Source organism: Tursiops truncatus, chromosome 5 (assembly GCF_011762595.2).
Source record: "Tursiops truncatus isolate mTurTru1 chromosome 5, mTurTru1.mat.Y, whole genome shotgun sequence".
NCBI lineage: Eukaryota > Metazoa > Chordata > Mammalia > Artiodactyla > Delphinidae > Tursiops > Tursiops truncatus.
This window is the reverse complement of record NC_047038.1, coordinates 18,742,710-18,768,412: the sequence shown is the minus strand read 5'-3', so window position 1 is coordinate 18,768,412 and position 25,703 is coordinate 18,742,710. Positions and strand designations below refer to the sequence as shown.

General features: G+C 37.6%; 1 protein-coding gene across 7 annotated transcripts in view; it reads left to right on the top strand.

The window, feature by feature from the left end:
* The window catches only part of LOC109548820 (chaperonin-containing T-complex member BBS12), an 85,823-nt gene that overhangs the window by 38,163 nt on the left and 21,957 nt on the right, over positions 1-25,703 (top strand). For 5 of the 7 annotated variants that reach the window (XR_002174959.3, XR_012331876.1, XR_012331877.1 and 2 more), the window contains 4 exons: positions 12,784-12,961; positions 19,503-19,629; positions 23,315-23,421; positions 25,638-25,693. The gene's annotated coding sequence lies outside the window, so the exon portion shown is untranslated. The other 2 variants (XR_012331879.1, XR_012331880.1) reach the window with 2 other exon arrangements.

Here is a 25,703-nt window from a genome sequence, read left to right as displayed (position 1 = left end):
ACTGCGCCACCAGGGAAGCCCAAGTCCCTGGTTTTTTATTTGCTTTGTCAACAGTGGGCAAGTCACTTACCTTCTCTGAACTGTTTCATCCTCTGTTGAACAAAGAATGTGGTACTCTTTTCAAATAAAATCTCACACAGAAGCTGGGTTGAAGCCCAAACAGGTTGAGGAAGCTATGGGAAGGCCCCTGGGGCTCTCCTGCTCAGAACCCTCCCTCACCCTCCCTGTTGTGGCTCCCAAAGCCTTGCAGGCTCTTTAGAACAGCACCAGAAACTCACTGGGATAGGCAGTGTCCACGGTTCTCTTTGTGTGATTCAGAGTTTTGCTTTGTATTTTTTAAATGATGTTTACATTGTAAAACAGATTCAAGCTGAACTCTTAAAGAGATGGAACAAAGAACAAAGTAAATTGGAAGCCAAATTTGTCGTTTTCCTTCTTTTCCAACTTAAGTCCAGTAACACTAAACAGATGGTGAGTAGTTAACAAGGCCAGAAGTCTTCAATGACATGGGTGCTTCATCTTGTCAGGAGGCTGCCATTCTTGATCTGCAGGGAGAAAAAGAAATCATTAAATGAGTGGCAGTTATGGAAAGCCGAGTACTGAACTCTCTAAATGCTTTGGAAAGTATCTTCCAGTTGGTTTGTCTTAAAGGTCATTAGCAAAACCTGAACTTGGATTGAGAGTGAACATTTTGTGTTGTAACTAATAAAAATTTACATGGCATCTAATTTCATTTAAATCTTAAAACTTTATGAGCTGAGTATTAATATATTATTGTCATTAATTTGTGCTGATAAGTTTAATATATTTATTTTTATTGTGATTAGTAATATAGTTGAACTTATGTTCACCACCTTTTCTGTGTTTATTTACCATGAATTTTCTTTACTTCTTATTTTCTTCTTTTTTGTTCCTTTTTTAAATTGAATTATAGTTGATATACAATATTATATAAGTTTTAGTTGTACAACACAGTGATTCACAATTTCTAAAGGTTGTATTTCATTTATACTTATAAAATATTGGCTATATTCCCTATGTTGTACTATATATCCTAGCTTATTGATTTGTAGCTTATTTATTTTATACATAGTAGTTTGCATCTCTTAATCCCCTACCCCGTGTTGTCCCTCCCCCCTTCCCTCTTCCCCCTGATAACCACTTGTTTTTTATCTATATCTGTGAATCTCTTTTTTGTTATATTCACTAGTTTGTTTTATTTTTTAGATTCCACATATAAGTGATATCATACCATATTTGTCTTTCTCTGTCTAACTTATTTCACTAAGCATGCTACCCTCCAAGTCCATCCACGTTGTTGCAAATGGCATAATTTCTTTTTTTTATGGCTGAGTAGTATTCCATTGTATACATATGCCACATCTTCTTTATCCATCATCTGTTGATGGATACTTAGGTTGCTTCCATATCTTGACAATTGTAAGTAATACTGCTATGAACATTGCGGTGCATTCTCTTTTCAAATTAGTGTTTTCAGGGTTTTTTGGATATATACCCAGGAGTAGAATTGCTGGGTCGTATGATAGTTCTATTTTTAATTTTTTGAGAAACCCCCATACTGTTTTGCATAATGGCTACACCAGTTTATAGTCTCACAAGCAGTGTAAGTGTTCCCTTTTCTCCGCATCCTCACCAACATTTGTTATTTGTGTTCTTTTTGACGATGGCCATTCTAACAGGTGTGAGGTAATATCTCATTGTGGTTTTGATTTGCATTTCTCTGATGATTAATGATGTTGAGCATCTTTTCATGTGTCTGTTGGCCATCTGTATGTCTTATTTGGAAAAATGTCTATTCAGGTCTTCTACCCATTTTTTAATCTTGTTGTTTGGTTTTTTGATGTTGAGTAGTATGAGCTGTTTACGTATTTGGATATTAACTCCTTATTGGTCATATCATTTGCATATGTTTTCTCCAGTTCAGTAGGTTGTCTTTTCACTTTGTTGATGATTTCCTTTGCTGTGCAAAAGCTTTTAAGTTTAGTTAGGTCCCATTTGTTTATTTTTGCTTTTATTTCTTTTGCTTTAGGAGACAGATCTAAAAAATGTTGCTATGATTTATGTCAAAGAGCATTCTGCCTATGTTTTCTTCTAGGAGTTTTATGGTTTCCAGCTTTACATTTAGGTCTTTACTCCATTTTGAGTTTATTTTTGAATATGGTGTTAGAGAATGTTCTAATTTCATTCTTTTACATGTAGCTGTTCAGTTTTCCCAGCACCACTTATTGAAGAGACTGTCTTTTCTCCATTGTTTAGTCTTGCCTCCTTTGTCATAGATTAATTGGCCATAAGTTTGTAGATTTTTTTCCGGGCTCTCTGTTCTGTTCCATTGATCTGTGTGTCTGTTTTCATGCCAGTACCACGAAATTACTGTAGTTCTGTAGTATAGTCTGAAGCCAAGGAGAATGATCCCTCCAGTTCTGTTCTTCTTTCTCAAGACTTTTTGACTATTTAGGGGGTTTTGTGTTTCCATACAGATTTCAAAATTATTTCTTTCAGTTCTGTGAAAATTGTTCTTGGTATTTTGATACGGATTGCATTGAATTCCCAGATTTCCTTGGGTAGTATGGTCATTTTAGTGACATTAATACTTGTTTTCTTCTTTACAGTCTGTTATTAATCTACTAGATGAGAAGAAGGTTAACATATTATTTCTATTCTTTTGAGTGGTTACTCTTCAATTTTAATATGTATATTTAATTTAATAAAATTTAATCAATATATAACCCTTCTACCAAACAGAGATCCTTAATATGCAACTGGCTTTCCTCCATGCCTATCCCTGATAGATGTTGGAGTTTTCTGGGCCCCATTTTATGGCCAAAAGGCCATTTCTGAGCCTTTTGGGCCCCTAGGTTTATGAAGGAACCTCTGTCTAGCACCTAGCATGCATGGGGCCATACACACCTTAACCTGTTTCCTCCTATTATTAGAAATCCCCAGCCCGTTAGTTGTATATCTTGTTCTAATGCCCCTGTGAGTGTTTTTAGCTCTCTCTCACTCTCTACATCTTAGCTTCTTGTTTCCTCTTTATTTTATTATTTGGAGAGCTCTCCTTCTTACATTCAAGCCTGTTTTAAAACTTTGTGGAATGAGTAGATCTCCATTATTGGCCCAATCTACCATAATAACTGGAAGTCTCAGAGACACTTTATCATCTTCTTTCTAATGTGGAAACAAGCATAAAGAAGTTATGACTAGCCTATGCCGGTATTAAAAAAGAATAAGCAGACTTTCCTTCAGACCTTATAACTCCAAGTCCAGTAATATTTCCATAATATTGGAGTTCTCTCTTTTCCTCTTCCTCCTTACTTATCCCTTGAAGTCATTCCTAGATTCCTATTGACTCATAGCACACCAGTCTATTTTTACCCTTCCAAGGAAAGTCCTGTGCATTCATTATGGTCCCAGAAACTTTAGCCCAATCTCTGCCAGTATAATTTTTTTTTTTTTGCTGTACGCGGGCCTCTCACCGCTGCGGCCTCCCCCGCTGCGAAGCACAGGCTCCGGACGCGCAAGCCCAGCGGCCACAACCCACGGGCCCAGCCGCTCCGTGGCACGTGGGACCCTCCCGGACCGGGGCACGAACCCACGCCCCCCGAATCGGCAGGCAGACCCGCAACAACTGCGCCACCAGGGAAGCCCCAGTATAATTTTTTAGAGCCACTTACACGCATTTTTTTCCAAGCTTGTATCAGGAAAAAACTAGAGCTCTAAGGCCTTAGATGAATCATGAAAACTAAGGTTTACTTTAGTCCTCTGGCTTTTACCTCTTGTAGACTGATACAAAGCCATGTGAATCTTGTCCCCTTTGTTTATAAGTCCACACCTTTTTTTACCCTCACAAATAAGAACGAGTTTCTGGACTCCTGTGAACCCTGCATGAGAGAGTTTGCATCCATAGCCATCAATGTAGTTGGCTTTTGAAAAATTACACGTGTATGCCATTTTTAAAGGCATATTCTTCCTCTGAAGAATTATTCTCATCTTCACTATTACAAATATTTCCACTACCTAAGCTCACACTATTCCAGCTTGTACCTTAATGTCCACTATTCATTCAAGAAACAGTTTTTGACTGTTATTCTGTGCTAAGCGCTAGAATCACAAAGATGAGGGAACAATTTTGCGGTGAAATCAGTGCTGGTATAGTCATGGGCAGGTTATGCTATGGATATGTAAAGAAGGAACATTTACTCCCTTGGAAATGGAAAGGGTAGGGAGAGAAAGAGGCTACAGCATGTGCAAAGGCATCAGAGTCAGGGTACCTTTGGGAACCTGCAAGTCTGTCTGGGGCTGGAGATCTAAAAGAGGAAGGAGGACTCGCAGGGAGGAGCCCAGAGAGGCTGGCTGGCAAGAGCTGGGCTGTCTGCCCCAGATATAGGTGTTTTTGTTTCATTTTGGAATCACTGGGCAGCCTTGGAATAATTTTAAGCAGAGAAGTGGATTAAAGTAGGGAAAGCTGGACCCAAGGTGACACATGGGATAATCACAGTACCTGGCTCATGGTTAGCACTCAGTGAATGTCAGTTAAATTGTTACGTTTTTATTCATGGATGAGTACCCCATCCTCCATATTGGCCTGCACAAATTTAAAAATCTTTAACTGTGGAAGAATGAATGATATCTGCATAAGGTAGAAACTAGTTTGGCTAGACCACTTTCACTGTTGACATTAATAAAAACGGGCTCATTTAGTTTGCTATTTACTTGGAGCAGCAGTAGCACTCTGTGTGCCCAGAGTGGGCAGAATCCTTGCTTAGGTTTTGAACACAGGATGTTTGTTTTCACAAACTTTTTGGTTACTCAGAGCTTCTGTTATTCTGTTTATAATTCAGGTCTTTTGCTTTTCTTCTTATTCCTTCTAATGTCCAGTGTTTTACCTTTTAGGGACTCTATTCACATTCAGATAGTGGGGAGAATGAAAGAAGAAAATAAGTTAATTTTTATAAACATTTTTGGAGCAGGAATTTTCAGAATAAGTTTCCCTAAATTCTGTGTGCTTCCTTAAAGACTTTAATATCATAGGTGTATTTATGCAGTTCTGAGAATCAGGTTCTTTTGTAGAGACAATATCTGTTTCACCCAAATTTTGTTTGTATGGAAAAATATTTACATGGTAGTGAATTTAAATTCCCAGTATTACTGATTTATTTTTCTGACTTTTTTCCTTTGTGAACAGTTAACAATGACCAGGAAAAAAAGAGAACTCATGAATTTTATCTTAAATATTTCAACAACTTGGAACAATTTATGTCAAAGTATTTGCACCTTCACTGACATATGAGCTAAAGTTTCAAATATTTACTGTGCTTTTACATCTGAGTCAACCCAGGCTATCTTTCCAGAGCACAGGTTTTTTATTTATCTTTCCAGAACACAGGTTTTTTATTTTTATTTATTGGTGGTACAGATCAACTTGTAAAGGTTGGTTAGGGACGTGGATGACAAATAATTGAAGTGTTGATCCCGTGTGTTCGTTACTGAAGATGAGATTTGGGATTCCATGTGTTCATTACTGAAGATGAGATTTCAGTTCATTACTGAAGATGAGATTATGGTATATATATATATATTTTAAGGTTATAAAGTTATAGTAATAAAAACAATCTGATACTGGCATTAGATTATCAAATGCATAAGGTATCAAACAGATTAATGGTGCAGAAAAATAGCTTAATAGATCCTATTATATTACAAAAATCTAACAGGATGATGCATTAAAACTCAACAGAAATTAGATATTCATATTACAAAAAATGAACCTTGATCTGTATCTCACACCTCATACAGAAATTAACTTAAAATCGATCATAGACCTAAAAGTAAGACATAAAACTATAAAACCTTTAGAAGAAAACATAGAAATCTTTGTGTCCTTGGGAAGAATTCTTAGATATGATACCAAAAGTGATACCATTTTTTAAAAACTGATAAATTGGATTTTCAAACTTAAAAGCTTTTGTTTTGAAAGCTTTGTTAAGAGAATGAAAAGACAAGTCACAGACTTGGAAACATACTTGTAAATCACATGCTTGCACCAAGAATACTCAAAATGCAACATAATTAATTAATTGTGATAATTACACAACTGTTTGACTATAGTAAAAAAAACCCAAAGTTACACAGTTTAAGAGGTGAGTTGCATAGTATGTAAATTATATCTCATTAAGCCTTTTATTAAGAAGTGGAGGAAGAATTTGACCACCGAGGGGTCAAACTTTTTTTTTAGGATGATGAAGCTTGGTCCTGGTGGTGATCACGTAATTCTATGCATTTGTCACATTGCACACTAGAAGCGTGAATTGTACTGCACGTAAATTTGATAATAAATTTTTAAAACTTAAAAAAATTCAATGGAGAATTTAAGGTTTAAGAAATAAATGGTGCTGGGAAAATTCATTAGCTAGTTAGGAAAAAAATGTTAAGAAGCTAACCTTGCACTATCTACTGAAACAAATTCTGGAAGGATTGAAGAATTAATTTTTTTGTCACAGAAAGTAAAAGGAGATATTTATCAAGACTTTGGAATGGGGAGAACTTTTTAAATTAGAAAAGATGAAGGAAGTGCTAAATGAAAAGATTTATGGATTTGGTTATATAAAAATGTAGACATCTGCATATCAGAAAGCCCCCAAAGTAAACAAATTGGGAAAACATATATTCAACAAATATGACAGAATACTGTCTTTACTATGTAAAGAACTCGTACAGATCAGTGAAGAAATCACTTAAACCTAAATTGGTAAAACATGTAATTCCCATTTAATTTTGCAGTTACTATTTTTTATTTTCTCTATTATAGTTGTCATATTATGTTCTGTACATTTTAAAGAAGATTGAAGGAGGAAGAATGTACTCCACTTAATCATATTTCAGAAAATGTGTCAAATCTATCCCACCTCAACTACAGAAATACAGTTTGGGATTTTTTTTTTTTTAATTCTTTATGACTGGTTCTTTTGATTTCATTACTGACCTGTGTCAAGCACACGGCAGTGAAGGCCACGTCCAAGGCCTGCCATATTTGGCCAGTAAAGACAAAATGAGCCCTTTTTAGCTTTAGATGATTTATTACTTACATAGACAACGAAAAGAAGAGTAGCCAAAGGTGCCAGTTTCCCACAGTTCTTGTTCTACAGACCAAAAAGGTGTCACTGAAACAAAAGAGCTAGATGACCGCAAAGCAGTTGCAGCATACTCTTGCCAAGCAGGGACTTCTAGATGCAACTCTGCAGTTTTATAGCATGCACTTCGTCTAACGGGGGCAAGGCAGAAAGCCTCATACCTTCTCAGAACCCGGGAGGTGATGAGAACCCGTCTCCTGTCAGTCTCCCTGACAGATTGGGAAGCGAGTGAGAAGTGTCCTGGTATTGCAAGCCTTCATGCTCTCACGTTTCAGGAAGATCCTAAGGGGGATCTGCCAGACTTACGACAGGCTGCAGTCTAAACCTGGCCTCTTTGGATATGTGCAAGGTCACCAGTGTGCCATGGCGGAGCCGTTCCTCTACAACTTGCTGCTTACCACCCCAATCTGCAGTCACTCATCTCTTCCAATCTGCAATGAGACTTGCTTCATTTTCCCCCTTTGCTGTCTATGAAGTAAAGCATGTGATCCATCTTCATAGAGTTTACTGCCTGTTCTCCTTAGTTCACTACCTTTTTCCAAATTATCTAATATTTTCCACTATGCTACCAGGAATAAGAAGAAAAAGTATGAATTGTATATTTCTGTGTAATAAATCACTCCAAAACTTAGTGGCTTAAGCCAACAGCCATTTACTTTCTCATGATTCTGTGCATTGGCTTGTTGCTACCTTGCTGGCTTTGCCTGGGCAAACAGCTGGAGGTCAGCTGGGCTGGAAGGTCCAAGATGGCCTCTGGCACATATCTTGCAGTTGGTGCTGGCTCTCAGTAGGGGCACTTGGTTCTCCAGTAGCCTCTCATCCTCAGTAAGCTAGACTGGCTGCCTCTGTGTCAGTCTCAGGGCAGGATTCCCAGCAGACCAAGGCAGAAGCTGAAGGTCTAGTTTGGAAGTCACACAGCTACACTTCTACCACATTCTTTTGGTCAAAGCAGGAGATGAGACGAGCATAGATTCAAGGGGTGGGGAATAGAATCCTCTTCTTGATAGGATGAGCTGCAAAATGAGAGTGCCCAGGTTTTTCAGTCTACAACAGTGCAAAACATCTAGACCGAGTGCCTTCAAGTGAAGAGGTTCATTAAAACCCAAGCAAAATGTGACTTTACTTTTCATTCAGGTAAGTAAGAATGTCAGTTGACTAAACATCTTCACTTCTGGTCACTGTAATAAAATCACTGTAACACTAACAAGTCAAGAGGATAGAAAATTAAGGAAACTACTAAAAACTGTCATAGGCCCATAAAATGTTTGCAAGAGGAAGTAGAGGTACTAAGTCTGATTTCTGTAGGCAAACTGACCTGACAGGTGTAGTTTCCAAACCTCAGAGAGTTATGCCAATTTGATTCTGAGCCTCTTTAGTTAATAATAGAATGGAAAACGCCCAGCCAAAGGTTTTATTACTTAAAGGGAATTTACAAATTAACTCTTTTAAGTAACCGTTGGTTGGCCAACATTCGCTGGCAAGAGTTTGCATTTTTACATTCTACCTTGCATAACTGATGAAAGTAAAATGAGATAATTAATGTAATGTGCCTAGTGTAATAACTTGCTTACCTTTGCCTCTAAAAAAAAATGATTGCTACTATCATTTTATTCAAGGCTTTACCAAGAACTTGCATTGTTTAATGATAGATGGACCTTCAATTAGTATTTCTTAATATATTTTTATGGTCAAATTGGATGCTTGATAAACTTGCCTCAAAAATTTTCCAAGCTAAAATTATCATTGCCATATTCTATGGGGTAAATATTTAGAACCTCTGTTTTCTATTTGTACATGTGTTGGAAACTTACCTAACACTATTGCAGCAGTCAGCTATTGCTGTGTAATCACAAAAAAATACCCGTGGCATTTAACAAAAGCATTGCTTTTGCTCATGGATCTGTGAAGTAGCTGGGGCAGTTCTGCCTCTGCCTGCAGCCCCTGGCTCTGCCTCGTGCTACAAGTCTACCCATAGGCTGGAATAGTTCTCCTCACTGCATGTTTATTCTGAGCCCCAGACTAAAAGGGCAGCTGCTACCTAAAGTAAAGTTCATCTCATGGTGATAGTATACGTACAAGAGGACAAGCAAAAATATGCAGGATCTCTTAAGGTCTAGGTTCAGAATTGGCATCCTGTCACTTTTGCCCAAGCCAGTGGAATAGCTAACTTCACCTTTAGTAGGAGGAACTACTGAGTCACAGGGCAAGCTCCAAGTTACAATATGGGGTGAAGAGTCGAAGCCAATAATAGAATCTACCACAGTAATGACTATAGAATCTTGGCATGTTGGCAGATACTCCCTAATCTTACTTCCATGAAGAGGCATGTATCCAGGTTAGGCTTCTCATACTTTCTCAATAGGGTAAAAATCCCTTCATTGGCTGACTGTTGAAGCTTATGATTCTTTCCTCAAATAATAACATGGGATGTCTGCCTGTTAGTTACCTAACAGAGTATACCTGTGAATTCTGTGCTGCCTCATAACTATAAAATCCCAGTTTGGAAAATCATATTTGCAGAGGATTTCTTAATGGATTATCCATCCCTCAAAATAGGCTAAATTTCATACCTTGAACAAGACAAGTTACAAAAAAGCTTCTCTGTACAGCATAGCATGTTGGCCTCTTGTAAAATTGCTTTTACTTAACTAAGCTTGGATATTAATCTCTCTGCCTACATTGCAGAAAGTTATAAAGAAATAGTTTATAGACCTAATTATTACTTAAGGTTGACATTGGTGTGATCTACACATTCCATTTTTTGAATAACCATAGAAGAATTTTCTCTTGGCTCACAGAAACAAGAATTTTCCATATGCCTCCTGACAAATTGGCTTATTTTTATCTTGTGGTCACTGTGATGTAGCTGATCATCTTTCCATTTTTATATTGGCCAGTAGGAAGCTCTGATGCAGATTTACAAGCCATCTCTGCTGGAGCACAGAGCCTTATGCAGAGTATAGCCATTGTGTGTCATGCTTTAATACATATTAAATCCTTAGAAGTGCTTGGCACATAGAAAGTGCTAAATGTGTCTGCCATTTTTAACATTATTTTATTATTATTATGGATAATAATGAGATAAGTTGGGTAGAATGGGATCCTAATATCTGATCTCCTATATCATTTTGGAATTAAAAGTGCTGAATTCGTCTGTTGCTTTTCAAGACTTTTGTAATCAAATTACTTAATAGGTAAGCAGGCCAAATATCAGATGGGGAAATTTTCTTCTCTCTCTGCTTAACTAATATTTTACTGATTAAGTTTAAGTTTGTACTGTTGGACCAAAATAAATTTCCACTTCTTGCCAAGAACACTTATAATGAAATAAGCAAAAACTTCAGCAAAGACCAAAATAAATATTATTAAACAGTGGCCAAGAGACTGAACCTCTCTCTAATCGTTTGTGGGATGAGGATTGGTGAGGGTAAGAAGTCCAATAAGGAACTCTCTTCTTCACAACAGCTAGTTTTTGGCCTAAGCTGGGCCGCCAAAATTTTACTTTGCTCCCTTGTTCTGTGGACTGGGTGGAAGTAACGGGCCAAATCAGTTAGGATTGATAATCTCACTAGCAAAGACACTATTCCCCCAGGATCTCCTGCGGGGAGAACAGACCAGAGTACAGCTTTTGGTCAAAGAAAAGAAGATGAATTTTTAAAAATTTAAAGAAAAGAATAGAATGTAATATGCAAAAAATATATGAAAAATCTATACTAGAAGAAGACGTCCAAGATAAAATTCTCAGGTAATAAACTAGAAAGATTTTACACCCTAAAATAAATTATAGAGTATATCTACAGTGAGGAATCTGCAAATATTTTATATCCCAATGAAGAGGGTATAGGGAAAAAGCAGTTAAATTAAATTAGATATTAAAATGTAGGCTAATTTAGTTATCTATATTAAATTGTAGATAAATTAGTTTAAATGTAGATAGTTGGTTTTTTAAAGACAAAAATAATACCATGCAAGTTTTGTGGGAAGCAATTTGACAATATCTATAAAAATAACAAATGCCAGTAGGAGGACTTTATTCTGTGTGACATATGTGTGTGTAAAACATGTGTAGAATCATATGTGTATTAAATGATGTATATATGAGATTATTTATTGCAACATTGTTTGTGCTAGTAAACTATTGGCAATGACACGAATTCCCATTTGTTGGAGACCAGCCTAATAAATTATGACAATTCATACACTGCAATATGCAGCCATTAACCAAAATGAGGCAGATATTTGTATAATAATAATCCAAGCTCTCCAAGATGTATTGTTAAGGAAGGTATGGAAAAAGGGCTATAGAATTACTGTTCATGTAATAATACTTATTTACATTTACTTGTTTTCATATACACATCTCTGGAGGGATCCAAAAGAAAATGACAAAAGTGCTAGCTCCTAGGCAGGAACTGGGTATCAAGTGCAAGGGAGTTTTTCACTGTATACCTTTGAGTTCCTTTTGAAGTTGATGTCATATGCATTTAAATTCATTAAAAATGATATTAAAGAAATAATGAATTCATCTGAAACAACAAGTAGCAAAATTGATCAGGTGCAGTCAATCTGTGATATGGAGGACAAGCTTGAGAAAATCATGCAGAATGCTGAGAAAAATGTCAGAGAAGTGGTCCAAAGAGGTATGGAAGACACATCACAGAGGTTCAACCTATAAATAATCAGTATCACTAAAGTATGTGTATTATGACCCTAATTTTGTAAAGATAAAGCTATATATACAGATAAATTACCTTATATTTGTATGTGTAAATATCTACTTATATGTAATTGTATCATCATCAACAAAAAAACAGCACTTACCATGTACCAGGCACTGTTCCAAGTGCTCTATAAATACTACTGTTAATCTTCCCAACAACTCTGGGAGGTAGGTAGTTACCCCACCATACAGATGGGATTCCAAGGCACTGAGAGTTCAGCTTCTTGCCCCACAGTCACACAGTAAGTGACAGAGCTAAGATCTGCACCCAAGCAGTTTGATTCCCAAACCTGCCTTCTCAACTGCCAGGTCACAGTGCCTCCCTGTTGTGTAAAGAAAAATGTTTCGGAGATTAAGCAACAGTCAATTAATATCTGGAGAATGAAACTGTTGGGAATTTTTTTTCTATATTAACATGTTTATATCATTTAAATTTTTATAATAAAGTACTACTTTTGTAATTTAGAAAAAAAGTAGCTATAAATTGAAGAGGGAGTATAAACCACTAAGCAACATGAGACTACTCTCCTTAACTCACTCTTATTACCAGAAGTTTTGTAAGAAACGATGTTTTTGGAAGAAATCTACAGAACTCATGACACACTTCCTACAAGTCCAGTTTTTAGGGTTCTCCCTGATGCTCATTGATCTGTTAGCCAGTAAAGTTCTCTGATTGCAGGTAAATAATGTCTACTTTGCTCCGTGTGGCACTCTCTTAAAACAGAGTATGCCAGGATTCCTTGTCCCTCCAACTTACGCTTATCCACCTAAATCACTGAGTTCTGGCTCCTACATAGATGTATATAGTTGGACCTTGCTGCTGCTCCTCTAATCACCGTGTCAGCTTCAAAACTCTAGCCTGGATAGTATGGTCCTCTCTGTAAGGATTACTGTTTTATGTCTTTCTCATTTCAGTTAAACAATACTGGAGAGAGGAACCAAGATGGCAGAGTAGAAGGATGTGCTCTCACTCCCTCTTGCGAGAACACCAGAATCACAACTACCTGCTGGACAGTCATCGACAGGAAGACACTGGAATTCACCAAAAAAGATACCCCACATCCAAAGACAAAGGAGAAGCCACAATGAGACGGTAGGAGGGGCACAATCACAGCAAAATCAAATCCCATAACTGCTGGGTGGATGACTCACAAACTGGAGAACACTTATACCACAGAAGTCCAACCACTGGAGTGAAGGTTCTGAGCCCTACGTCAGGCTTCCCAACCTGGGGTTCCAGCAACGGGAGGAGGAATTCCTAGAGAATCAGACTTTGAAGCCTAGTGGGAATTGATTGCAAGACTTCGACAGGACTGGGGGAAACAGAGACTCCACTCTTGGAGGGCACACACAAAGTAGTGTGCGCATCGGGACCCAGGGGAAGGAGGAGTGACCCCAGGGGAGACTGAACCAGACCTACCTGCTACTGTTGGAGGGTCTCCTGCAGAGGTGGGGTGTGACTGTGGCTCACCGTGGGAACAAGGACACTGGCAGCAGAAGTTCTGGGAAGTACTCCTTGGTGTGAGCCCTCCCAGAGACTGTCATTAGCTCCACCAAAGAGCCCAGGTAGGCTCCAGTGTTTGGTGGCCTCAGGCCAAACAACCAACAGCCCCACCTATCAACAGTCAAGTGGATTAAAGTTTTACTGAGCTCTGCCCACCAGAGCAACACTCAGCTCTACCCACCACCACTCCCTCCCATCAGGAAACTTACACAAGCCTCATAGATAGACTCATCCACCAGAGGGCAGACAGCAGAAGCAAGAAGAACTACAATCCTGCAGCCCGTGGAATAAAAACCACATTCACAGAAAGATAGACAAGATGAAAAGGCAGAAGGCTATGTACCAGATGAAGGAACAAGATAAAACCCCAGAAAAACAACTAAATGAAGTGGAGATAAGCAACCTTCCAGAAAAAGAATTCAGAATAATGATAGTGAAGATGATCCAGGACCTCAGAAAAAGAATGGAGGCAAAGATCGAGAAGATGCAAGAAATGTTTAACAAAGACCTAGAAGAATTAAAGAACAAACAAACAGAGATGAACAATACAATAACTGAAATGAAAAATACACTAGAAGGAATCAATATCAGAATAACTGAGGCAGAAGGACAGATAAGTGACCTGGAAGACAGAATGGTGGCATTCACTGCTGCGGAGCAGAATAAAGAAAAAAGAATGAAAAGAAATGAAGACAGCCTAAGAGACCTCTGGGGCAATATTAAACGCACGAACATTTGCATTAAAACGGTCCCAGAAGGAGGAGAGAGAGAGAGGAGCCGAGAAAATATTTGAAGAGATTATAGTTGAAAACTTCCCTAACATGGGAAAGGAAATAGCCACCCAAGACCAGGAAGCGCAGTGAGTCCCATACAGGAGAAACATGCCGAAACACATAATAATCAAATAGGCAAAAATTAAAGACAAAGAAAAATTATTAAAAGCAGCAAGGGAAAAATGACAAATAACATACAAGGGAACTCCCATAAGGTTAATAGTTGATTTCACAGCAGAAACTCTACAAGCCAGAAGGGGGTGGCATTATATGCTTAAAGTGATGAAACGGAAAAACCTACAACCAAGATTACTCTACCTGACAAGGATCTCATTCAGTTTCGATGGAGAAATCAAAAGCTTTACAGAGAAGCAAAAGCTAAGAGAATTCAGCACCACCAAACCAGCTCTACAACAAATGCTAAAGGAACTTCTCTAAGTGGGAAACAGAAGAGAAGAAAAAGACCTACAAAAACAAACCCAAAACAATTAAGAAAATGGTCATAGGAACCTACATATCGATAATTACCTTAAACGTGAATGGATTAAATGCTCCAACCAAAAGACGCAGGCTTGCTGAATGGATATAAAAACAAGACCCATCTATATGCTGTCTACAAGAGACCCACTTCAGACCTAGGGACACATACAGACTGAAAGTGAGGGGATGGAAAAAGATATTCCATGCAAATGGAAATCAAAAGAAAGCTGGAGTAGATAAAATAGATCAGATAAAATAGACTTTAAAATAAAGAATGTTACAAGAGACAAGGAAGGCACTACATAGTGATCAAGGGATCAATCCAAGAAGAAGATAAAACAATTATAAATATATATGAACCAAACCTAGGAGCACCTCAATACATAAGGCAACTGTTGACAGCTATAAAAGAGGAAATCAACAGTAATACAAAAATAGTGGGAGATTTTAACACCTCACACCAATGGACAGATCATCCAAAATGAAAATAAATAAGGAAACAGAAGCTTTAAATGACACAATAGACCAGATAGATTTAATTCATATTTATAGGACATTCCATCCAAAAACAGCAGATTACACTTTCTTCTCAAGTGCGCATGGAACATTCTCCAGGATAGATCACATCTTGGGTCACAAATCAAGCCTCAGTAAATTTAAGAAAATTGAAATCATATCAAGCATCTTTTCTGACCACAACACTATGAGATTAGAAACGAATTACAGGGAAAAAAATGTAAAAAACACAAACACATGGAGGCTAAACAATACGTTACTAAATAACCAAGAGATCACTGAAGAAATCAAAGAGGAAATCAAAAAAACCTAGAGACAAATGACAATGAAAACACAATGATCCAAAACCTATGGGACACAGCAAAAGCAGTTCTAAGAGGGAAGTTTATAACAATACAAGCCTACCTCAAGAAACAAGAAAAATCTCAAATAAACAATCTAACATTACACCTAAAGGAACTAGAGAAAGAAGAAAAAACAGAAACCAGAGTTAGTAGAAGGAAAGAAATCATAAAGATCAGAGCAGAAATAAATGAAATAGAAACAAAGAAAACAATAGCGAAGCTCAATAAAACTAAAAGCTGGTTCTTTGAGAAGATAAACAAAATTGATAAACCATTAGCCAGACTCACCAAGAAAAAGAGGGTGAGGACTCAAATCAATAAAATTAGAAATGAAAAACGAGAAGTTACAGCAGACACTGCATAAATAAAAAGCATCCTAAGAGACTACTACAAGCAACACTATGCCATTAAAATGGACAACCTGGAAAAAATGGACAAATTCTTAGAAAGGTATAACCTTCCAAGACTGAAACAGGAGGAAATAGAAAATATGAACAGACCACACAAGTAATGAAATTGAAACTGTGATTAAAAATCTTCCAACAAACAAAAGTCCAGGTCCAGATGGCTTCACAAGCAAATTCTATCAAACATTTAGAGAACAGCTAACACCTATCTTTCTCAAACTCTCCCAAAAAATTGCAGAGGAAGGAGCACTCCCAAACTCATTCTATGAGCCCACCATCACCCTGATACCAAAACCAGAGAAAGATACTACAAAAAAAGAAAATTACGGACCAATATCACTGATGAATATAGATGCAAAAATCCTCAACAAAATACTGGCAAACAGAATCCAACAACACATTAAAAGGATCATACACCATGATCAAGTGGAATTTATCCCAGGGATGCAATGATTCTTCAATATACGCAAATCAATCAATGTGATATGCCATATTAACAAACTGAAGAATGAAAACCATATGTTCATCTCAATAGATGCAGAAAAAGCTTTTGACAAAATTCAATACCCATTTATGATAAAAGCTCTCCAGAAAGTGGGCATAGAAGGAACGTACCTCAACATAATAAAGGCCATATACAACAAACCCACAGCAAACATCATTCTCAATGGTGAAAAACTGAAAGCATTTCCTCTAAGATCAAGAACGAGACAAGGATGTCCACTCTCGCCACTATTATTCAACATAGTTTTGGAAGTCCTAGCCACAGCAATCAGAGAAGAAAAAATAATAAGAGGAATACAAATTGGAAAAGAAGTAAAATGTTACTGTTTGCAGATGACATGATACTATACATAGAGAATCCTAAAAATGCCACCAGAGGGGCTTCCCTGGTGGCACAGTGGTTGGGAGTCCACCTGCCAATGCAGGGGACACGAGATCATGCCCCGTTCCGGGAGGATCCCACGTGCCGCGGAGCGGCTGGGCCCGTGGGCTGTGGCCGCTGAGCCTGCGCGTCTGGAGCCTGTACTCTGCAACGGGAGAGGCCACAGCAGTGAGAGGCCCGCGTAACGCAAAAAAAAAATAATAATAATGCCACCAGAAAACTACTAGAGCTAATCAATGAATTTGGTAAAGTTGCAGGATACAAAATTAATGCACAGAAATCTCTTGCATTCCTATACACTAATGATGAAAAATCTGAAAGAGAAATTAAGGAAACACTCCCATTTACCATTGCAACAGAAAGAGTAAAATACCTAGGAATAAACCTACCTAGGGAGACAAAAGACCTGTATGCAGAAAACTATGACACTGATTAAAGAAATTAAAGATGATACCAACAGATGGAGAGATATACCATGTTCTTGGATTGGAAGAATCAATATTGTGAAAATGGCTATACTACCCAAAGCAATCTACAGATTCAATGCAATCCCTATCAAATTACCAATGGCATTTTTTATGGAACTAGAACAAATAATCTTAAAATTTGTATGGAGACACAAAAGACCCCGAATAGCCAAAGCAGTCTTGAGGGAAAAAAACGGAGCAGGAGGAATCAGACTCCCTGACTTCAGACTATACTACAAAACTACAATAATCAAGACAATATGGTACTGGCACAAAAACAGAAACATAGATCAATGGAACAAGATAGAAACCCCAGAGATAAACCCACACACCTGTGGTCAACTAACCTATGACAAAGGAGGCAAAGATATACAATGCAGAAAAGACAGCCTCTTCAATAAATGGTGCTGGGAAAGCTGGACAGCTACATGTAGAAGAATGAAATTAGGACACTCCCTAACACCATACACAAAAATAAACTCAAAATGGATTCGAGACCTAAATGTAAGACTGGACACTATAAAACTCTTAGAGGAAAACATAGGAAGGACACTCTTTGACATAAATCCCAGCAAGATCTTTTTTGATCTACCTCCTAGAGTAATGGAAATAAAAACAAAAATAAGCAAATGGGACCTAATGAAACTTCAAAGCTTTTGCACAGCAAAGAAAACCATAAACAAGACGAAAAGACAACCCTCAGAATGGGAGAAAATATTTGCAAACGAATCAACGGACAAAGGATTAATCTCCAAAATATATAAACAGCTCATGCAGCTCCATATTAAAGAAACAAACAACGCAATCCAAAAATGGGCAGAAGACCTAAATAGACATTTCTCCAAAGAAGACATACAGATGGCCAAGAAGTACATGAAAAGCTACTCAACATCACTAATTATTAGAGAAATGCAAATCAAAACTACAATGAGGTATCACCTCACACCAGTTAGAATGGGCATCATCAGAAAATCTACAAACAACAAATGCTGGAGAGGGTGTGGAGAAAAGGAAACCCTCTTGCACTGTTGGTGGGAATGTAAGTTGATACAGCCACTATGGAGAACAGTATGGAGGTTCCTTAAAAAACTAAAAATAGAATTACCATATGATCCAGCAATCGCACTACTGGGCATATACCCTGAGAAAACCATAATTCAAAAAGACACATGCACCTCAATGTTCATTGCAGCACTATTTACAATATCCAGGACATGGAAGCAACCTAAGTATCCAATGACAGACGAATCGATAAAGAAGATGTGGTACATATATACAATAGAATATTACTCAGCCACAAAAAGGAACGAAATTGAGTCATTTGTTGAGATGTGGATGGATCTAGAGACTGTCATACAGAGTAAAGTAAGTCAGAAAGAGAAAAACAAATATCGTATATTAACGCATGTATGTGGAGCCTAGAAAAATGGTAGAGATGAGCCGGTTTACAGGGCAGAAGTTGAGACACAGATGTAGAGAACAAACGTATGGACACCAAGAGGGGAAAGCTGTGGGGGTGGGGTGTGGGGATGGTGGTGTGCTGAATTGGGCGATTGGGATTGACATGTATACACTGATGTGTATAAAATTGATGACTAATAAGAACCTGCTGTATAAAAAACAAACAAACAAAAACTAATACTAAACTTTCTTTGGGTTATTTTAATGGAAATATTTTAATATAAATGTTTCAGACATTACATGAAATTCCTAAAAATCTTATATGTTCTGGTATAATGTTATAAGTCATAATTCTAGTTATTACTTTAAAATGTATATCTCAGAAATAACTAAATTTCCTTGTCAATTGCATTATTATGAACTTTCATCAAATCTTTAACCGTGGTCATTTTTAAGTCTTTTGTCATTTACAGACAGTTCTGGGTGTACTCTGATGCTTTTACAAAAATGTTTCTATAAAAGGGTTTCATCTTCATCCTTTCATTTTCACCTTCATCATGGAAAAGACTCTGACAAGTACAGGTTTCTGGTAACTGACTATACTGCTGAACTGAATGAATAAGCATTTTCAGAACTCTAATGGAAAACTGATGAATTCATAAAAATTCTAAGAAAAGATCAAGATGAAAAAATAATTAATGACATGGGACTGAGTGAACTGATGAGAATGATTATAATTTTTGTGACTTTCTGTTTGAATAAAAAAAATTAAAAAAAAAACAGTACCAACATGTCTTGGTTCAGGCTGCGATAAAAGAATATATTTCTATTATTAACAGAAATTTATTTCTCACAGTTTTGAAGGCTGGGAAGGCCAAGATCAAAGTGCTGGCAGATTCAATGTCTGGTGAGAGCTTGCTTCCTGGTCCATAGATTGCCTATGTGTTCTTCTCACTGTGTCCTCACCTGGCAGAAAGGGCAAGGTATGTACCTGGGGTCTCTTTTATAAGAGAGCTTTACCTTACCTCCATGACCTAATCACCTCCTAAAGGCCTCTTGTCCTTATACTATCACATTGAGGCTTAGGATTTCAGTTTGTGCATTTTGGGAAGATCAAGCAATGTAGCAAATTTATGGAGGTGAGCCTTATGATAGCAATTGTGACACTTCTAATAGCCCCAAACTTTGGGGATGTTCCACGTTGAAAGCAATGCTGTAAACAGCCTTTCCACTGCTTATAATTTCTACACTATAATGCAACTTTTATTATATTTAATACAATTCCTACAATATATACTATTATGTAAGAACTGATACGAACTAATCTATAATATACATTGTATATAAATATTATATTTATATACAATGTATATTATAGATCAGTATGTATATAATAGTATGTACTATTATATACACACATGCATGCATGAGCACGCCTGCACACACGCGCGCACGCGCGCGCACACACACACACACACACACACACACACACACACTAGATGTTCATCACATTGATGAGGGACACAGATAATTGAGTCTATTTGAAATTTAAGCTTTTCACCATGGTGTTGTTTGAATAGCTATGTTCCCTTTATCTTAAGACTTCTAGTGCTGATGGCATTTTCTCTTTCATGACAGTAGGATGTTTAGTAAGACACTAAGGCTTATATATAACATTTAAAATTATTAAGAATAAGCAATTATAAAAATCTTAAGAGCATCTTTCCCTCTCAAGAATCTAGATGTCTGTCAAGAACCTAGATCGCCTTAACCGTTAAGATTATTGTAGAATTAACAAATTCAACTTGTTCCTGGTCTCTGTCAGGTTTATTTAGGTATAATAACTCCTATGTGTGGGCATACCGTGAAAAATAGATATGATGAGATGTAGCTGTAATAAGTGTAGGTATAATAACAGCTTCTATGTATCTGTGTGGCGTGGGGATCCCAGCTTGAACTTAAAGTACGTCTACAGCTCTACTGACAATTCCCACCCTCTCCCGCCATTGAATTATCAGGAGTCCTTGGGGAGCTTGGCTTGAAGCAAAGCCTGTCTCCCAAACATGCCCAGGCATGTTGGAACAATGTGTTGCCAAAAGATTAGAAATCACGAAATACCATGGGACAGAAAATGAGGTCCCAGTTGGCCTAGTTTCCTTAGTATTTCTGCCTAATGAGTTAATCCTGTAATCCATCCTTTTAATTTATTCTTTTAATTCCAGAATCTCGTGTTTATTTAGTCATCTGACTACTAGGAATTACTTTTGAAGTATAATATTACAAGAAGACAAAGACCAGAAGAAAGTATTACACACAGGGTTTCCTGTTTATAGATTTCAAAATACTTTAGGAACCCCATTAAATGATTAATGGTGGAGAATGGAATATATCCAATGGATGCACTAGAAGTTTCTACACAAATGCATTGGATAGCTTGCTCCAATGTCTGACTCAGAGGGAAACATTCTAGTCACTCATGTACACAGAGAAGAAATCTGATGATAGACGGATGTAACTGTTGGGAATGAAGTGGCAGTGTTAATACTTCTGTTTTCTTTTCTTTCTTTCTTTTTTTTAAATTAATTTTTATTGGAGTATAGTTGCTTTACAATGTTGTATTAGTTTCTGCTGTACAGCAAAGTGAATCAGCTATACGTATACATATATCCCCTCTTTTTTGGATTTCCTTCCCATTTAGGTCACCACAGAACATTGAGTAGAGTTCCCTCTGCTATATAGTAGCTTCTCATTAGTTATCTTTTTTATACATAGTAGTGTATGCATGTTAATCCCAATATTTCATTAAAAAGATTTCATCAAAAATATAATACTGGGACGCTGAATTTTTTAAATGACAGCATATTCTGCTATCAAAGTGTCCAATGACACCAGTCAGTTTCTCTTTCCTTGTAACTTCAATTCTCTTCTGTTTTTCTGCCAGTTTTTGAAAATAAATATGCAAGAAAATCACCAAAATAAACTATCATCATTTTCATCTTTCTAACCTCCAACAAGTGCTGACTCCTCCCCTTTTGGACAGTAATTCTGATGTGTGGAGCAAAGGGATTTTCTGATTCTTTTTATAAAAAATATTTATTTGATTGCACTGGGTCTTTGTCGTGGCAGGCGGGCTCCTTTGTTGCGGCAAGTGGGCTCCTTAGTTGCGGCATGTGGGATCTAGTTCCCTGACCAGGAATCGAACCCAGGCCCCCTGCATTGGGGGCATGGAGTCTTAACCACTGTGCCACCAGGGAAGTCCCTCTGATTCTTTTTTTTTTTTTGGCTGCTTTGGGTCTTCATTGCTGTGCACGGGCTTTCTCTAGTTGCAGCGAGTGGGGGGCTACTGTTTGTTGCAGTGCACGGGCTTCTCGTTGCGGTGGTTTCTCTTGTTGCAGAACACGGGCTCTAGGCGCATGGGCTTCAGTAGTTGTGGCACGTGGGCTCTAGAGCGCAGGCTCAGTAGTTGTGGCACACGGGCTTAGTTGCTCCACGGCACATGGGATCTTCCTGGACCAGGGCTCAAACCCGTGTCCCCTGCATTGGCAGGCAGACTCTCAACCACTGTGCCACCAGGGAAGTCCCCCTCTGATTCTTAATAGAAGTAACAATACTTGGAATTGCGGTGCTTTGGGGATTTTTTTTCTCAAAAGCACAAACTAATCTTTTGTACTCTTTCCAAGAATTACTATATGACAGCTTCCAATCTGATTATGACTGTTTATCAATGCGCAGAAAATTCAAAGACAGTATACAGTACCAATGATCAATAAAAAAAGAAAAGGAGAACTCTACAGTTTTCTTTTTTCCCCCACATCTATAACAAACGTGGCAAGAAGTTTCTTAAAGCATTTAAAGAAGAAAAAGGGCAAATTTTTATAAAAAGGAAAGAAAAGAGAAAAAGAAAGAGGAGAAATGGGTGCTGTTCAAGCTCGGAAGATTCTTGAGTTTGATGAAGTTGTAATAGAAATAGTTTAAGGGAACATGGAATTTGAAAGCAATTTTGAATGTTGGAAAAGAAGTAGCAACATGAGGCTACTGTTGGAGCATATACGAATGCTGATTCCTTCTTTTGGAGCAAATCAAAAGTCTTGCATTACCAGTCCCTTAACTAACCTGCTCTATTCCAGCTTCAGTTTTGTGGTATATCTTTTCCCAAGATAAAAAAGCTGTCATCAAATGAACATTTTTTTAGATATACTATTTTCTGGCTATTTTTTTTCTTGTTGCCCAATTACAGGGGTAAACAAGTTATTTCTTCTGGGTTCCATGTCTGAAACTCTTTATAGTAGAGAGGATTGTTATAAAGCTCAGAAAGACACTGTATATGAACATATGTTGAAATATACAAAGAATCATACAAATATAAGGCAACATCATTACCAAAATCACTTTGTGATATGTCCATTTTCTTTCCTTTTGTTTTTATTTTTCTCTCTTATGCTATCTTTATTTTATGAATAACCAAAACTGCTATATTAGAATTATAATATTATTCAGTTAGGTTGAAAATGGGAAACATTTTTGGATTTACTTTTCAGGAAAACTAACAAAAAATACTCTAAACTGCAAATTTTTACTTTAGATTGAGGGTGGTATGTTAAAAAAGATTACAAAACACAATCAAAAGAAGTTATTTTCTAAAAAGTAGTTTTTCTTCTCTATTTTCAGTGATTAGCCAGCTGCTTTGGTAGTGGTCATTGTCATCAAAACTGCCATGGAAGCAAAATTCCATCGCCTGGTATGCAGCCCTCAGAAAGCTCCTCTTATACTTCAAGGTAATTCAAGTTGTTACAGTAGTCATTTAGAGGAAAGAAGTCAATGGTCATAATAAATGATTTCTTTTCTTAGTATTTATAAACAGAGATCTCTGGGAAACAGACTGTGTGCAAAAGAAGGCAAAGAATACAAGAACAAATTATCAGATGGCTACAGTCACAGGGAATATGGTCTGTGTTCGGCTTGCATGCCGTTCCTAAGCGTTTCTGCTTAGACCAGTACTGCAGCAAGCACACATTTTGTATATTAAACATGCAAGAAGGAAAAGCCAACACCTGAAATGCCGTCCACTTCCAGCAATCTGCATGCTTTTTTTTTCTGGTTTATCAAGTAATGTTTTATATCAGATGGGAGATCTGGCTTCCTCCTTGGCTGCTTCCCCTGACGATTGCTTTAGTGTTTGCTATGGTATCATTACTTAATGTTTTATTATTTCCCCAAGTAAAAATAAGAAGGAAAGAAGTAAACCCATTCTTTAAAAAACATAACCCATTACAAAGGAAAAAAAAAGGATTTGGAGTTTGGCTACAGTTCATTCTCTAGAATGAATAATTATGCGGGGCTCTCAGGTCAATACTAACCAGAACAGAGACGTGTGCATGAACCAGCCCTATTTCACTGTTAGTTATTGGTCTTTAGTTTATCTTCCCTCAGTCTTTGCTCATCTGGAGACCCACATGGAAGAGCCAACGCCAATAAAAGAATGTTCTACATTCTTCCCAATCTCCCTTCCTATACAGGCCCTTTTTTCCTAAAGCTTGGTCATTTTGCTGTCTTCACCTTTAAAACCCCATCAGAATCCACACGAAGACTGAATACTGGCAGAGTATGCCTCCCCAAAGTATGCCATTGGGCATAAGGATTATTTCTAGCTGCAGGTGCTTGAAAAACAGCAGGTACAAGAAGGATGCTCTCACCTTCCCCCCACCCCCTTTTTTTTAAATTTATTTTTGGCTGTGTTTGGTCTTCATTGCTGTGTGCAGGCTTTCTCTAGTTGCAGCGAGCGGGGGCTACTCTTCGTTGTGGTGCACGGGCTTCTCATTGCAGTGGCTTCTCTTGTTGCGGAGCATGGGCTCTAGGCGTGCAGGCTTCAGTTGTTGTGACGCACGGGCTCAGCAGCTGTGGCTCGTGGGCTCAGCAGTTGTGGCTCGCAGGCTCTAGAGTGCAGGCTCAGTAGTTGCGGCACACGGGCTTAGTTGCTCCACAGCTTGTGGGATCTTCCTGGACCAGGGCTCGAACCTGTATCCCCTGCATTGGCAGGTGGATTCTTAACCACTGCACCACCAGGGAAGCCCCTCACTCCCCTTTTCTTCCCCAAAGCAGAAGATAAAACTCCCTTTTGAAAGATGCCCTCCTGGTACCAGGAGGAAAGGAACATTCTTACCACCAGAGATGGAGAGTGGAGGCCAAGAGCACTCTGTACAAACAGACCTTGTTAAAATAACTCTGATCTTCCTTTGCTCTCCCCATATATGTTAGTTACTTTTCCACAACTTTCTTTGTTCAACCTAGTATATAAACACTTAGGCCTGGCCTCTTCTTTGGGTCTTCATTTTCCCGTGAAGGCTCCCATGTACATGTAAAAATAAAATTTGTATACTTTTCTCCTGTTAATTTGTTTTATGTCAGCTTAATTCCCTGGCCTAGCTGGAGATCACGAGAGTAGGGGGAAAGTTTTGCTCCCCTTCAAGGCCAAGTGTAGACATTATACAATGGCTCAGATTCTTTTGAACTAGTTTTTCATTATAGCTTGCTGTTCTTCTAATCCATCTGGAATGAGTATTCTTAAGATTGGAATTGGGGTAATCATAAAGCTCATCTTCTATATGATTCCACTTACTTTCTGCTTTCTGGCTTTTTACTTGACTGCCTGCCTTGGGTAGACATTAAACAGGAAGGCACTTAAGCAGGAAATGAGATAAAGACTTACAAATGGCACACCTCAATAAAACGGAATGTGCACACATTTCCATAGATGTAGATTTCGATAATCACAATTTCTATTAGTAAACCACGATGACCTGCTCGATATTTTTGTTATGCAGAAGTTTTTCCTCTTGAAAAATAACTGTTAATATTTGAATAAAAAGGAAAAATACATACCATCTATGTATTTTAAGCAAAAGACTTTATTTGGGGGGCAATTATTTTTAATAATATTAAAATTTTTCCAGAATACCAATGCTTTCTTACTCTTTTTAATTCTCATTTAAAGGATCAGTTTATCCTGAAATATGTTACAGAGGAGAAATGGAAAGATTCTTTGAAAAAGTAAGTATTG